Genomic DNA, 6000 nt, shown 5'->3' on the forward strand with positions numbered 1-6000 from the left:
CTAAAAGAAAAACTGATGAGGCCGGTTCGATCTAAACCACAGAATAAACCATACTGAACCGATCTAATAAAAAAACCTACCCGTTCGCTGCGATCAAATCTACAATGTCAAAGGGAGATCGGACGGTCAAGGGCTTACCGCGGCGGTGGAAGAGCTCCGGCGAGGTCGTTGGCGGCGGTGGCTGCTCGGGGATGATGCATGCGAGGCCTCTGGTGGTCCTCGGTGACGGCGAAGGAGACGGGCAGATGTGGCGCGTCACTGCGGTCTAGATGGTGGTGGAGTTCGTCTCCGGGGAGGTCCGAGGCGAGCGAGGCAAGCCTGGCGGGCTTCGGCTCCGGCAGTGGGCACCGGTGCTGTTGCGGAGTGATGTCTACTACACAACCTTCTTCTTGTAGACGTTGTTGGGCCTGCAAGTGCACAGGTTTGTAGGACAGTAGCAAATTTCCCTCAAGTGGATGACCTAAGGTTTATCAATCCGTAGGAGGCGTAGGATGAAGATGGTATCTCTCAAGCAACCCTGCAACCAAATAATAAAGAGTCTCTTGTGTCCCCAACACACCCAATACAATGGTAAATTGTATAGGTGCACTAGTTCGGCGAAGTCTACCACTATGTTCACCATATACCTATCATCTATTTCCATAAACATTAGACTTTAATATTTTTGTCGTTCCATTGTTCACTATTTTCACTCGCATTTGCCATAACGTTACTATCCTTTGTTCCGGATCCCAAGTATGAAAGCGATCACATTCAAGGGAGTTGTTATGATTGTATTAACCTAGTGTATTGATAGGGAGTTGTACGTTGTTTCTCAGTGAGGTTTCAGTGATTATCGCCTCTTGCTTGCTTCTCTAATACCATCCCATGCTTTGGTGGAGTTTCAATAAGAAAGGTTAGTTAGGCAAGGGCTATTCCTATAAGTGTCACAAACAGCCCTAGAGTTCGTACTAGAATAACACCTTAAGACACAAATCAACCAAAACCCTAATGTCACCTAGATACTCCAATGTCACCTCAAGTATCCATGGGTATGATTATATGATATGCGTCACACAATCTCAGATTCATCTATTCAACCAACACAAAGGACCTCAAAGAGTACCCCTAAGTTTCTACCGGAGAATCACGACGAAAACCTGTGCCAACCCCTATGCATAGGTTCCCAATGTCACGAAACCCGCAAGTTGATCACCAAAACATACATCAAGTGGATCAATAGAATAACCCATTGTCACCACGGTTATCCTACGCAAGACATACATCAAGTGTTCTCAAATCTTTAAAGACTCAATCCGATAAGATTACTTCAAAGGGGAAACTCAATTCATTACAAGAGAGTAGAGGGGGGATAAACATCATAGGATCCAACTAAAATAGCAAAGCTCGCGATACATCAAGATCGTATCATCTCAAGAACACGAGAGAGAGAGAGAGAGATCAAACACATAGCTACTGGTACATACCCTCAGCCCCGAGGGAGAACTACTCCCTCCTCGTCATGGAGAGAGCCGGGATGATGAAGATGGCCACCGGAGAAGGATTGCCTCCTCCGGCAGGGTGCCGGAACGGGTCTAGATTGGTTTTTGGTGGCTACGGAGGCTTGTGGCGGCGGAACTCCCGATCTATATTGCGTTCTGGAAGTTTCAGGTCACGTAGGTATATATGGGTGCAGGGGGTACGTCAGGGGAGCCACGGGGGCCCCATGAGACAGGGGGCACGCCCTAGGGGGGGGCGCCCCCCACCCTCGTGAGCACCTCGTTCCTTCCTTGACGTGGGGTCCAAGTCCATCGGGTGTGTTTCCTTCCAAAAATAACTTCTCCAGTTGATTTCGTTCCATTTCGACTCCGTCTGATATTCCTTTTCTTTAAAACACTGAAATAGGCATAAAACAGCAAATCTGGGCTGGGCCTCCGGTTAATAGGTTAGTCCCAAAAATAATATAAAAGTGGATAATAAAGCCCATTTTTTCCCAAAACAGTGGATAATATAGCATGGAACAATAAAAAATTATAGATACGTTGGAGACGTATCAAGCATCCCCAAACTTAATTCCTGCTCGTCCTCGAGTAGGTAAATGATAAAAAAGATAATTTTTGATGTGGAATGCTAGTTGGCATGATTTAAATGTAATTCTTCTTACTTGTGATATGAATATTCAGATCAGAAAGATTCAAGACAAAAGTTCATATTGGCATAAAAATAATAATACTTCAAGCATACTAACTAAGCAATTATGTCTTCTCAAAATAACATGGCCAAAGAAAGCTATCCCTACAAAATCATATGGTCTGGCTATGCTCCATCTTCACCACACAACATATTTAAATCATGCACAACACCGATGACAAGCCAAGCAATTGTTTCATACTTTTGATGTTCTCAAACTTTTTCAATCTTCATGCAATACATGAGCGTGAGCCATGGATATAGCACTATAGGTGGAATAGAATGGTGGTTGTGGAGGAGACAAAAAGGGGGAAGATAGTCTCACATCAACTAGGTGTATCAACGGGCTATGGAGATGCCCATCAATAGATATCAATGTGAGTGAGTAGGGATTGCCATGCAACGGATGCACTAGAGCTATAAGTGTATGAAAGCTCAACAAAAGAAACTAGTGGGTGTGCATCCAACTCGCTTGCTCACGAAGACCTAGGGCATTTTGAGGAAGCCCATCATTGGAATATACAAGCCAAGTTCTATAATGAAAGAATCCCACTAGTATATGCAAGTGATAACATAGGAGACTCTCTATCATGAAGATCATGGTGCTACTTTGAAGCACAAGTGTGGTAAAAGGATAGTAGCATCGCCCCTTCTCTCTTTTTCTCTCATTTTTTTATTTGGGCCTTTTCTCTTTTTTTTATGGCCTCTTTTTTTATATTTTTTATTTGGGCTTCTTTGGCCTCTTTTATTTATTTATTTTCGTCCGGAGTCTCATCCCGACTTATGGGGGAATCATAGTCTCCATCATATTTTCCTCACTGGGACAATGCTCTAATAATGATGATCATCACACTTTTATTTACTTACAACTCATCAATTACAACTCGATTCTTAGAACAAAATATGACTCTATATGAATGCCTCCGGCAGTGTACCGGGATGTGCAATGACTCAAGAGTGGCATGTATGAAAGAATTATGAACGGTGGCTTTGCCACAAATACGATGTCAACTACATGATCATGCAAAGAAATATGACAATGATGGAGTGTGTCATAACAACGGAACGCTGGAAAGTTGCATGGTAATATATCTCGGAATGGCTATGGAAATGCCATGATAGGTAGGTATGGTGGCTGTTTTTGAGGAAGGTATATGGTGGGTTTATGGTACCGGCGAAAGGTGCGCGGTACTAGAGAGGCTAGCAATGGTGGAAGGATGAGAGTGTGTATAATCCATGGACTCAACATTAGTCATAAAGAACTCATATACTTATTGCAAAAATATAGAAGTTATCAAAGCAAAGTATTACACGCATGCTCCTAGGTGGATAGATTGGTAGGAAAAGACCATCGCTCGTCCCCGACCGCCACTCATAAGGAAGACAATCAATAAATAAATCATGCTCCGACTTCATCACATAACGGTTCACCATACGTGCATGCTACGGGAATCAAAAACTTCAACACAAGTATTTCTCAAATTCAAAACTACTCAACTATCATGACTCTAATATCACCATCTCCATATCTCAAAACAATTATCAAGTATCAAACTTTTCATAGTATTCAACACACTCATAAGAGAATTTTATTATTCTTGAATACCTAGCATATTAGGATTTTAAGAAAATTACCATGCTATTTAAGACTCTCAAAATAATCTAAGTGAAGCATTAGAGTTCATTTATTTCTTCAAAATAAAACTACCACCATGCTCTAAAATGCATAAGTGAAGCACTAGAGCAAATGACAAACTACTCCGAAAGATATAAGTGAAGATCAATGAGTATTCGAATAATTATGCAACTATGTGAAGACTCTCTAACATTTAATAATTTCAGATCTTGGTATTTTATTCAAACATCAAGCAAAGAAAAATAAAATGACATCTAAGAATAGCAAACATCATGTGAAGAAGCAAAAACTTAGGATCAACCGAAACTAACCGATAATTGTTGATGAAGAAAGGTGGGATGCCAACCGGGGCATACCCAAGCTTAGATGCTTGAGACTTCTTGAAATATTATCTTGGGGTGCCTTGGGCATCCCCAAGCTTGAGTTTTTGTGTCTCCTTAATTCCTCTCATATAAAGGCCCCCCTAAATCTCAAAAGCTTCATCCACACAAAACTCAACAAGGACTCGTGAGATAAGTTAGTATAAACCATTGCAAAAACCTTATCATATTCTACTGTAGCAAATCACTAAAATTATTATTCAACATTGCATACTAAATGCCTCTGCATATTTAATAGTCCTATCCTCAAATAGAATCATTAAAGAAGCAAACATATGCAAACAATGCAAACATAACAGCAATCTGCCTAAACAGGATAGTCTGTAAAGAATGCTACAACATCCATACTTCCCTAATTCCAAAAATTATGAAAGAAAATTCCCACTGTATTAAATTTATCAGAGCTTAATATGCAAAAGGTTTCAACATTTTATCACATTCTGACTTTTCTAGGGAATTATTGCAACCGCAGTAAACTTTCTGTTTTCAAACAGCAACATGTATACTTGTAACATAGGCATAGTAAAGACTATTAATGCCACTTTTATTGAAATAAAAGATGCAAAACATTTTTCTAAATAACAGCAAGCAAATCCTATCAAAATAAATTGACACTCCAAGCAAAACACATATCATGTGGTGAATAAAAATATAGCTCCAAGTAAAGTTATTGATGAACGAAGACGAAAGAGGGGATGCCTTCCGGGGCATCCCCAAGCTTAGGCTCTTGTCTATCCTTGAATATTACCTTGGGGTGCCTTGGGAATCCCCAAGCTTAGGCTCTTGCCACTCCTTATTCCATATTCCAACGAATCCTTACCCAAAACTTGAAAACTCCACAACACAAAACTTAACAGAAAACTCGTAAGCTCCGTTAGTATAAGAAAACAAAACACTACTTCAAGGTAATGCAATGAACTCATTATTTATTTATATTGGTGTTAAACCTACTATATTCCAACTTCTCTATGGTTTATAAACTATTTTACTAGCCATAGATTCATCAAAATAAGCAAACAACACAATGAAAACAGAATCTGTCAAAAACAGAACAGTCTGTAGTAATCTGGATCAAACGTATACTTCTGGAACTCATAAAATTCTCAAATAAATTTCTGAACCTGAGGAATTTATCTATTAATCATCTGCAAAACGAATTAACTAAATATCACTCTCCAAATAAAAATGTCAGCAATTCTCGTGAGCGCTAAAGTTTCTGTTTTTTACAGCATGATCAACAAGACTTTCCCAAAGTCTTCCCAAAGGTTCTACTTGGCACAAACACTAATTAAAAGCATAAAACCACATCTAAACAGAGGATAGATGAATTATTTATTACTAAACAGGAACAAAAGTAAAGGAACAAAAATTAAGTTGGGTTGCCTCCCAACAAGCGCTATCGTTTAACGCCCTAGCTAGGCATGATGATTTCAATAATGCTCATATAAAAGATAAGAATTCTAACATAAAGAGAGCATCATGAAGAATATGACTAGCACATTTAAGTATAACCCACTTCCTATGCATAGGGATTTTGTGAGCAAACAACTTGTGGGAACAATAACCAACTAGCATAGGAGGGTAAAACAAGCATAACTTCAAAATTTTAAGCACATAGAAAGGAAACTTGATATTATTGCAATTCCTACAAGCATATGTTCCTTCCTCATAATAATTTTCAGTAGCATCATGAATTAATTCAACAATATAACCAGCACCTAAAGCATTCTTTTCATGATCTACAAGCATAGAAAATTTACTACTCTCCACATAAACAAATTTCTTCTCATGAATAATAGTGGGAGCAAAATCAAC

The sequence above is a fragment of the Triticum urartu genome, chromosome 5, assembly GCF_003073215.2.
Source record: "Triticum urartu cultivar G1812 chromosome 5, Tu2.1, whole genome shotgun sequence".
Lineage (NCBI taxonomy): Eukaryota > Viridiplantae > Streptophyta > Magnoliopsida > Poales > Poaceae > Triticum > Triticum urartu.